The sequence below is a fragment of the Sorghum bicolor genome, chromosome 2, assembly GCF_000003195.3.
Source record: "Sorghum bicolor cultivar BTx623 chromosome 2, Sorghum_bicolor_NCBIv3, whole genome shotgun sequence".
In the NCBI taxonomy this organism is placed as follows: domain Eukaryota; kingdom Viridiplantae; phylum Streptophyta; class Magnoliopsida; order Poales; family Poaceae; genus Sorghum; species Sorghum bicolor.
In genome coordinates this window covers 59,379,582-59,390,925 of record NC_012871.2, presented here as the reverse complement: position 1 = coordinate 59,390,925, position 11,344 = coordinate 59,379,582, and positions in this window count along the sequence as shown.

Genomic DNA, 11,344 nt, shown 5'->3' with positions numbered 1-11,344 from the left:
TCATAAATGTAAAGCATGCATACCAAATTTCAAGCCATTCCAAATAGATTTGATCACTCAAACTCAGACTTGATCTCAGCTAGCTCAGATTTTCAATATTGGACGGATTTCAAGCAATTGAGCTATACTTTTTCAAATTGAATCAAACTTGAAATCAACTTGATTGAATGCATCCACAAGACATATATCCATTCAATCCACTTACTAAGTATCATCTTATGAACTTATCCAACTCAAATCAATCCAAACTTGATTACTAACCATTTATTCCATTCAATCATCTTATAGCAAGCAACACTGCATATTTATCCAATTCAATCAACTCATATGCACCCAAATAAATGTGATCAACAAAGATATACCTTGGTTAGCTTATGATCATCTAATTTGCAAGCTTCAACTCATGTATTTGCAAGCCATCAAATAATCCAATAAATCACCACAACTTGAATATTTGCACTTGTATGTTATAGTACTTGGACTTCACTTATTTGACTTGGCATTGGGATAGGATAAGCACTAAGCTTCAATGCTTGACTCAATCATATGATGAATAATATAAGATCAATTGAATCAAGCCTCCAATGCCGATGGTACCTCCCAATAATCATCCACTTTTTGATGGTACCCAAACTAGTTTGGGTCCTCTCAAGTTAGGAGCAACATACTTAGGCAATGCCTTAGTATGAGTAGCGGGATGTTTTGCAATAGCAACCATAGAGGTACCATCACCATCCTTTCTAAGCATATTAATATCATCAATTGAAATGGGCTTAGAATTAATACCTAGGGGACATGAATAAGCCATGTGTCCCCTTTCCCGGCACAAGTAGCAACTTCTCTTTGATTGAGCCTTTTCTTCCTTGCTCATGTGTTGCTTCTCATTGCCTTGCCTCTTGAAAGTTGCTTGAGCCTTTTTCTCAAGCTTGGTAGGACACTTCGAGGCAAAGTGTCCATCATTCTTGCACTCAAAGCATTTGATGTGGGAGAGGTCTTTTGATGATCTTGATTGTCTACCTCCCCTTCTTGTCTTCTTCTTCATCATCCCCATGTCACCACCATCTTCATGGTAGATCTTGACTTGAGCTTGGGGCTTCTTTTCTTGCTCAACTTGTGGCTTTTGTTGAGGCTTCGCTTGATGCTTCACCAATTGCTTGGTTGGGCACATTGAGGTGAGATGACCCCAAGTGCGACACTTGAAGCACTTAACATGCTTTAGCCTCTCTTTTTCCTTTATCTTCTTGAGCTTCTCAATGTTTGGGCAACCATTTGCAAGATGTCCTATTTCATGGCACCGATAGCACATGAAATGAGATAGCTTTTCTCTCTCTTGCTTTCTTTTGCCCTTTGTCATCTTCTTCTTGAAGCCAAGGCCACACTTGTCACCATAGTTTCTTTGAGTCTTCAATATGTGCTCAAAGGTGACTTTTGAATAGTAGCACCTCTCTAGCTTGTTGCTCAAATTCTTCATTTGTTCATTGAGCTTATTGTTCTCCTTCAAAAGGTTAGTCTCACAATACATAGAAGTAGAACAAGCATCTAAATGTGAAGAACATGGCATAGATAATAAGTCATCACAAGAGGTGGATACATGCTTCTTGCCTACATCACAAGGGTTAGTAATATCATATGATTGATCATTTGACCCAAATGATGAGCTCTCACTAGTTTTAGTTTCTTCATTAGAAATCCTTTTAGTGAGAAAAGCATGATCTAGTACTAAATTATCATGAGCAACACTAAGTTCCTCATGAGCCAATTTTAGCTCCTCATGTGAACAAGTAATAACATAGAGTAGATGCTTTTGTTGTTCACATGTGGTCTTTAGAAATGAGTTTTCATTTTCAAATTTCAAAGTTTTAGCTTTTTCATTTTCTAAAGACATGGTCATGCTAGCAAGTCTACTAACAAGCTCATCATATGGGACAACATGATCAACCACATTAGCATTGTATACCTTGGTGTCACCTTGTGACATGAGGCTATGTGGTGTAGTGGATGGGCTTGTAGTAGCATCACAATCATGGCTCGAGCATGAACCATAATCTTCACCATCAAGTGTGCATGAAGTAGTATCATCATTTACATCACTTGTGGCATCATTCTCAATCTTGTCAAGTGAACTTGTGGTAGATACATCATCATCACTTGACCATGAGGTGGGGCAATCCTCCACAATTGCCAAATTGTGGTCATGCTCAACATCCTCATGTGCCTCCACCTTTGGTTCCTCCTTTTTGAATTTTCCATCATCCCATGTGGAGGAATCACCGAAGGTGTGTTTGATGGACTCCCACATTTCATAAGCGGTTCCTTTGGAGTTTATCCTATCAAACAACTCAAAACTCAAAGATCTCATTAGATAACAATAAGCTTCACAATCAAGTTCGAAGAGAACCTTTTGAGCTTTGGTGAGATTCTTATGGTCCAAGTTGTGTGTGAGACCATTAGTGACAACCCACAAAAACTTAGGTCCCTTTGCATGAAAATGATCAAGCATGTGATTTTTCCAAAGTGCAAAGTTTGTACCATAAAAAATGTGTGTCTCACAATCATCTATCCCACTAGACGCCATCCTCTCGGGTCGGTGAAGGCCACAAATGAGAGACCTAGCTCCGATACCACTTGAAGGGTCGAGATGGCGGACTAGAGGGGGGGTGAATAGTCCTTTCTAAAAAATATCGCACCGGCTAACCGAAACAAATGCGGAAATAAATCTATCGGCCTAGCCAAGACTACACCCCTCTATCTAAGTTCTCTAGCACCTTGTAAAAGATCCTAAACAAGAAAACAAGATGCTACCTTAGCAAGAGCTCACCTAACCAATTCTAGAAGCAAGGTCACACAAACCTATGCAACTAGTACTTTGCAAACCGGGAAGCTCCTACTCAAACTAGTGAGGCAAAGCGCACAAAGCCTAAGCTCACTAGCAAGCTCAATAATAAGGCAACTAATGCCAAATTAGAGAGCGCAACTTACTTAGCTACACAAACTAAGCAATGTGACTAACAAGGTTACACAAACCGAATTAGCCACGCAAGGGGACTACTTCTAGCTACACAAGCAAGAAGGTAACTAGCAAGCTACACAAGCTAAACTAATTACAAAAGCAACTACACAAGCACAAGTATATAAAGAATGTAAATACAAGCTCGTGTATAGCGAATGCAAACCACCGAGAAGAGTAGACAATGTTGACACGGTGATTTTTACCGAGGTTCACTTGGTTGCCACCAAGCTACGTCCTCGTTGTGGCGATACACCCACTTGATGGATCACGAGCTAATTGGCATTCCAAAGCCAAACCCTCAGCGGGTGCCGCACATCCACTCTCAAGATGGGGATCCTCCAAGCCACAAGCGATCCACTAGAGTTGCTCTTCGCGATCCCCGCGGGGTGAGCACCGTACCCCTCACAATCTCTTCTCCGGAGCACCGCACAATCTCCTTGCGTGCTTCGATGGAGTCACAAGCCACCAAGCCGTCTAGGAGGTGGCAACCTCCAGGAGTAACAAGCACCACCAGCTTGCAACACGAACATCTAGTGCCACTCGATGCAATCTCTCAATGCAACGCACTAGAATCGCTCACTCACACAATCGGATGATCACTATCAAGCATATGTGAGTTAGAGGCTTCACTAGCACTCCCCAAGCATGGACACTAAGTCCCAAGGGTGCTCAGCACCAGCCAAGGCCGGCCAACACTTCTATTTATAGCCCCAAGGGCTAAACTAGCCGTTGCCCCTTCACTGGGCAAAACACGTGGGCACCGGACGCTCACAGGGAGCCACCGGACGCTCAACCCGCAGCGTCCGGTGCTCAGGTGTCAGCCACGTGTCACTAGCCGTTTGAACTCAACCGTTGCCGCCAACGGCTACTACGCACGCGCGCCTGCACAGTACCACCGGACGCTCAACTAGTCCACACCGGACTCGTGCGCAAAGAGCTCCGCAAACTCACACGGTCACCGGACGCAAGCCACCGGACGCACCCTGAGCGTCCGGTGCTCACCGGACTCATACGCAGAGAGGGTTGCCAAACCACCCGCACATCGGACGCTGAGCACCGGACTCTCTCCGGTGCGTCCGGTGCACTCTGCTACACCCGACAGCACACCGGACGCTAAAGGCCAGCGTCCGGTGCCTCTGCGCAGAGCGTCCGGTGAGAAACACTCCCGCGACTTCTCCAAACTTCCCACCGGCGCAATAGAAAATATACACTTAATTTTCTCAAAAGCGCCGAATCCCGCCTCGCAAGCTCGGCGGAAGGGAGAGAGAAACCCACACCTCTCTCAACCCTAGGAACTCCACCTTCTTTGCAAATGTGCCAACACCACCAAGTGTACACCACCATGTGCATGTGTGTTAGCATTTTCACAAACATTTTCCCACAGGAGTTAGCCTCTCAACTTGCCACGCCACTCGATCCTAACAGGTATGCAAAGTTAGATCGCTCAAGTGGCACTAGATGACCGATATGCAAACAAGTTTGCCCCTCTTGATAGTACGGCCATCTATCCTAAATCCGGTCATAAACTTCTCTACACACCTATGACCGGTGAAATGGAAATGCCCTAGGTTATACCTTTGCCTTGCGCTTTCCATTCCATCTCCTCCAATGTTGATGCAACACATGCACCAACCAATCACCAAATGATATGATCCACTTCATATCATCACGTGACCGTATTGGTTCATCGATCTTGACCTCACTTGCTCTTCACCGTTGCCTCGGTCCATCGGCGCCAAGTCTTGCTCAAGCTTCACCATCACACACGGTCCCTCGCTTCAAAGCCTCCGACTTGCCCTTCACTCTTGCAACCGGTCCATCAAGCCAAGCCTCATCTTGATCTTCTCCACCTTGGTCACATGACTCCATGTCATGTCTCATATGCAATGAGCTCCTCCATCATCACATCATCACCTGTGGACTAATCTCCTGTGTATCTCACATAAACACTATTAGTCCACCTAAGTTGTCCCTCAATTACCAAAACCAAACAAGGACCTTTCATCGACTCATGTGCGGGGGCAGTCACCAGTCGCGCACCTGAGGTACATGGCGAGCACCTTGTTGACGACCTCTGACTGGCCATCAGTCTGAGGGTGGAAGGCCGTACTGAGGCGCTGCTTCACACCTGCACATTTAAAAAGGTCGCGCCACAAATGACTGGTGAAGACTGGGTCGCGGTCACTGACGATGGAGCTGGGGAAGCCGTGCAGACGCACGATCCCGTCGAAGAAGGCACGCGCAACCGAGGCGGCCGTGTACGGGTGACTGAGGGCGATGAAGTGAGCATATTTGGAGAAGCGATCCACCACCGTCAGGATCACCGACTTGCCGTGGACTTTCGGTAAGCCCTCAACGAAATCTATGGAGTTGTCAGCCCACACCTGGGCCGACACATCCAGGGGCTGCAAGAGGCCTGCCGGCTGCGTGGTCGGCGTCTTATTCCGCTGACAGGTGTCGCAGGAGCGGACGAAGTCATGAACCAGGCGTCGATCGCCAGGTATGTAGAAGTCAGCTCGGAGGCGCACAAGGGTTTTCTAGATCCCCTCGTGCCTCGCTGAGTGCGCCAAGCTGACCACTTGGTGGCGGAGATCGTCGACGTCGGGAACGTAGAGGCACTTGCCGTGGATGAGGAAGCCGTCGCGCGCAGCCCACGGAGCGTCCAAGGTGCCATCCGCGAGTTGCTGCAGACGGTCGCGGGCCGTCGCATCGGTCGTGGTGGCATGGCGGATGACGTCGAAGAAGTCAAAGGACGGCCCAGAGAGGGTGCACGCGCCACCGCGTCCTCGTCGCGGCGGGACAGCGCATCTGCTGCCGAGTTGAGCCGGCCGGGGCGGTACTCGACGGCGAAGGCGAACCCGAACAGCTTGCTGAGCCACTGGTGCTGAGGCACGGTGGACAGCCGCTGGTCCAGGAGGAACTTCAAGCTGTAGTGGTCAGTGCGGACGAGGAAACGGCGCCCCCACAAGTACGGGCGCCAATGACGGACTGCCTGCACCAGTCCGATGAGCTCCCGCTCGTAGGCCGCCAGCTTGACATGGCGGGCGGCAAAAGGTCGACTGAAGAAAGCCAGGGGTCCGGCAACCTGGTGTAGGACGGCGCCGAACCCTGTACCGGAGGCGTCGCAGTCCACCACAAACGGGCGCTCGAAGTCAGGCATCTGTAGGACCGGCGCTGACGAGAGCGCCCGCTTAAGGGCGGCAAAGGCCTCGTCCGCCTCCGTCGTCCAGACGAACGCCTCCTTCCGTAGGAGGCGCGTGAGAGGGGCCGCGATGGAGCCGAAGTCGCGGATGAACTTCCTGTAGTAGCGGGCAAGCCCCAGGAAGCCTCACACCCCGCGAGGAGATCGTGGCGTCGGCCACGAGGTGACAGCAGCCACCTTGTCGCTGTCCATGGCAACCCCGGCGGCGGAGATGATGTGGCCGAGGTAGGCGACGGAGAGGGCCCCGAAGGAGCACTTCGACCGCTTCAAGAAGAGGCCGTGGGCGCGAAGGGCGGTGAAGACGAGGCCCACGTGCTACAGGTGCTCGGAGCACGACGTGCTGTAGATCAAAATATCGTCAAAAAACACCAGCACAAACCTGCGGAGAAAAGGGCGGAGCACGTCATTCATCAATGCCTAGAATGTCGTTGGGGCGTTGGAAAGCCCAAACGGCATCACCAGGAACTCAAAGTGGCCGTGGTGGGTGCGGAACGCCGTCTTCTCGATGTCCGCCGGGTGCATGCGCACCTGGTGGTACCTGGAGCGGAGGTCGAGCTTGGTGAAGAACTTGGCGCCGTGGAGCTCATCAAGGAGCTCGTCCACCACCGGGATTGGGAACTTGTCCTTGGACGTGCGGCCGTTGAGCGCGCGGTAGTCGATGCAGAAGCGCCACGTCCCATCCGCCTTCTTGACGAGGAGCACGGGCGCCGAGAATGGCGAGGTACTGGGGCGAATGATGCCCTACTCCAGCATGGCGGCGCACTGCCGCTCGAGCTCGTCCTTCTGTAGCTGGGGGTACCTTCCTCGTCCACGGCAAGCGCCTCTACATTCCCGACGTCGACGATCTCCGCCACCAAGTGGTCAGCTTGGCGCACTCAGCGGGGCACGAGGGGATCCAGAAAACCCTTGTGTGCCTCCGGGCTGACTTCTACATACCTGGCGATCGACGCCTGGTTCATGACTTCGTCCGCTCCTGCGACACCTGTCAGCGGAATAAGACGCCAACCACACAGCCGGCAGGCCTCTTGCAGCCCCTAGATGTGCCGGCCCAGGTGTGGGCTGACATCTCCATGGATTTCGTTGAGGGCTTGCCGAAAGTCCACGGCAAGTCGATGATCCTGACGGTGGTGGATCGCTTCTCCAAATATGCTCACTTCATCGCCCTCAGTCACCCGTACACGGCCGCCTCGGTTGCGCGTGCCTTCTTCGATGGGATCGTGCGTCTGCACGGCTTCCCCAGCTCCATCGTCAGCGACCGCGACCCAGTCTTCACCAGTCATTTGTGGCGCGACCTTTTTAAATGTGCAGGTGTGAAGCAGCGCCTCAGTACGGCCTTCCACCCCTAGACTGATGGCCAGTCAGAGGTCGTCAACAAGGTGCTCGCCATGTACCTCTGGTGCGCGACTGGTGACCGCCCCCGCACATGGGTCGACTGGCTCTCGTGGGCCGAGTACTGCTACAACACGTCGTTCCACTCCGCCCTGAAGACATCGCCGTTTGAGGTGGTCTACGGTCGCCCACCACCCCCGCTTCTCCCACATCAGGAGGGGGTGGCCAAGACGGAGGCATTGGACGTCCTGCTGCGCGACCGCGACGCCTTTTTTGCAGAGGTCCGGGAGCGTCTTCTTCAGGCACAGCAATACGCCAAGCGCTTCTACGACCAGCACCATCGCGAGGTGGAGTTCGATGTGGGGGCATGGGTGCTACTCCGCCTGCTACACCGCCCCACCCATGCCCTCGCTACGCCGGCCACAGGCAAGCTTTGCCGGCGCTACGCCGGCCCGTTCCAGATCTTGGAGCGGATTGGGCGGGTGGCTTACCGGCTGCAGCTGCCGGCCGACGCGCGCCTCCACGACGTCTTTCACGTAGGGCTGCTCAAGCCCTACACTTTTCCTACCGACGTCCCTACTTCTGGGCCGGCTATGCTGCCTCCTGTGCAGGATGGTCGCCTGCTGCCCGCCCCGGAGAAGGTCCTCCGTGCTCAGCTACGTCGGGGTGAGTGGAAGCTCCTGGTGCAGTGGCACGGGCTGGCTGCGGATGAGGCGACTTGGGAGCCCATGGAGGACTTCAAGACTCTCTACCCTGATGTGCAGCTCGAGGACGAGCTGTTTGCTGAGGGAGGGAGAGATGTTATGACCGGTATTACGTACAAGCGGCGGATAAGTGGCTAGGGGCCACAGGCCGATCGGCCTAGGGGGGATAGGACCCCAATTTCCATTGTCAATTGCTATTATTTAGGAATATTATTATTTGAGAGAGTATTTTATAAATTATTAGAGGAGAGGAGGATATATACTGGATTTAAGCAGAAACAATATTGTTTCCAGCTTCCTTTAGGGAGCTGGGAGATCGGGAAGTCCCCCAAAACCCTAGCCGCCACTTCTCTGTGAACAGTACGTGCGCTACAGTAGCCGCGGTCACGAGCGATCCCCTCGCAAGGGAGGCGCTCGCCGCCGGCGACTGTAACGCGGAGCTGCTCGCCCCTCTGTGGAGCGAGGCCCAGGCGACGCATGGCGGCCCCCTGGAGGAACGTGTGGGTGGACCCCGTGTCCAGCAGGGCGAGGAAGCATTCACCCTTAATCGTCACCGGCAGGAGCAGGGTATGGTACGTCCGGATCCCTGCAAGAGCATGCACGGAGACAACGAGAGCATGAGCGTTAGCAGCCGCATCATCGTCTAGCTCCGCAGGGGCTGCATCGTCGTCTGCGGCGGGGGCCTCATCTTCCTCGACGTAGTCTGCCGACTCCAGGTAGAACAGTCGTGGGCAGACATGGCCACGGACGTACTGTTCATCACAGTTGTAGCATAGTCCTTGGCGGCGACGTTCCTGCATTTCGGCTGGCGAGAGACGTCGAAAGTGTCGCGGCGGTGCTGCTGCGCCCGGGACAGCTGGAACAGCGGCTGCTGCAGCCGGTGCTGGAACGCCCTGTGCGCCAGAAGGAACCACAGCCGCCCCCTGGTGGCGCAGGGGAGGGGCCGGCCGCGGCGGTTGGCGCGCGCCACGCTGCTGCTGCGTCTGGAACAGCGCTGCTGTGGCTGTTGCGCGGCTCTCGAATGCGCGGGCCAGGAACATGGCCGACTGAAGATCGGGCGGGGCGCGCATCGCCACGTCCACCCGAATATGTTCCGGGAGGCCGCCCACGAAGAGTTCCGCCTTTTGACGCGTGGAGATATCCCGGGAATGCGCAAGGATCGTCTGGAAGCGGTCCGCGAACTCCTGGACCGTAGAGTGGAACGGTAGACGCCCCAATTCAGCCAACCGCGAGCCATAGATGGGCGGCCCGAAGCGAAGGCGGCACAGCTCTTTGAAGCGCTCCCAAGACGGCATTCCTTCATCCAACAACAGAGCATAGTACCACGTCTGAGCAGCGCCGATGAGGTGGTACGAAGCCATCCACGTGCGTTGGGACTCCGGGGTGCGCTGGCCCCAGAAAAATTGCTCGCAGTGGGTCAGCCAATTCAGCGGGTCAACCGAACCGTCGTACGTGGTGAAGTCAAGCTTGTAGCCCTTCGGTTGGAATTCAGCCGCTCCCAAAACCACGGGCGCAGCAGCGCCGAAACCAGCAGGGGCGAGCGCCATCGGGAACGTGGTGAACGCCGTGGGGGCGGCCCCTGGTGGAGCCGCGCCGAGTGTCGGCACCGCCCCGAGGCTGGGGCCGGGAACGAGGGTCCCGTCGGTGCCCCCATAGAGGGTGCCCGACGCGGGAACGCCCCCATGGCCGAACCCCGCGGTGATGTTAGGCAGCAGGGGGACCGTCGGGTGCGCCGGAGTGTTGGTGTAGACCGGCGGCGAGGCTCCCGTCAGCCACGCTGGGAGTGGCGATGGCGAGGGGGGAAACCGTATGTCCTGGATCGGAACGCCCTCGGACGGCGCATTGGCTGGTGGAGGCAGCAGCTGCTGGGTCGGTGGCGGCGGCAGCTGCTGCTGGGTCGTCGTTGGCGGCGGCAGCAGCTGCTGGGTCGTTGTTGGCGGCAGCAGCTGCTGGGTTGTCGTAGGCGTAGAGGAGTGCGGTCCTAGCAGGAACGCATGGATCCTAGCGACCATCCGGCCGAGGTCGATGACCGCTGCTGTCAGCTGCTCGTTCGTCATGACGCCACCGGAGGACGGCGATGCGCCAGCGGCCGGCGTCAGCGAGGGCTGCGGAAGCAAGGGGGACGTTGGGATCGCAGTCAGCGGCGCGGTGGTGGCGGGGGCCTCGGTCCCGGACAGAGGCGGCACGGTGGGGGAGGGCAGCGGGATCGACATGGCCAAGTCCGATACCAGGTTGTTAGGGTTCCTCCTTCTTCCCTTGATCTCTCGCAGGCGATATGGGTGAGAGACCGGGGCTGAAACTCGCGAGCGGCGCTGGGGCGCCGTGGTGAGGGCAGACGCAGCGGCGGCTGGAGGCGTAAACAGTACCCACGGCTACTGTAGCGCGCGTACTGTTCATAGAGAGGTGGCGGCTAGGGTTTTGGGGGACTTCCCGATCTCCCAGCTCCCTAAAGGAAGCTGGAAACAATATTGTTTCTGCTTAAATCCAGAATAGAGTCTTTACAAATATATATATCCTCCTCTCCTCTAATAATTTATAAAATACTCCCTCAAATAATAATATTTCTAAATAATAGCAATTGACAATGGAAATTGGGGTCCTATCCCCCCTAGGCCGATCGGCCTGTGGCCCCTAGCCACTTATCCGCCGCTTGTACGTAATACCGGTCATAACACAAGTACTTCTATCTTTTCAGGTTTACCCTTGATCTATCTTTGTTTATATCTTATGCGGGGTAATCCAGGTTCAGTTGTGATCAATCAACATCCAATTAGAAATCAACTCAACCTAGAAGATCAACACAAGTGGTGAAGACAAAGGCTGACAAGACTTTACAAGAGTTCTCTGCTCAAGCACTGGGAACATCTGTGTTGGGCCCACACTCCAGATGGATAACCTAGAGTTTGAACTCTAACCAAGCCTCATCAACCTAGTCCAAACTACTACATTTAGAATGCTGGCAAGTTGCTTCGCCATGTTCTCCATGGTCGCCTTCAGATCCTCCATCGATGTCGCCATTTCTTGCTGGAACTTGGTGGTTTCCTCTCGACGCTAGATTTTGGTGATAAAAAACAAATCTAGTTGTAATGATCTTACTAC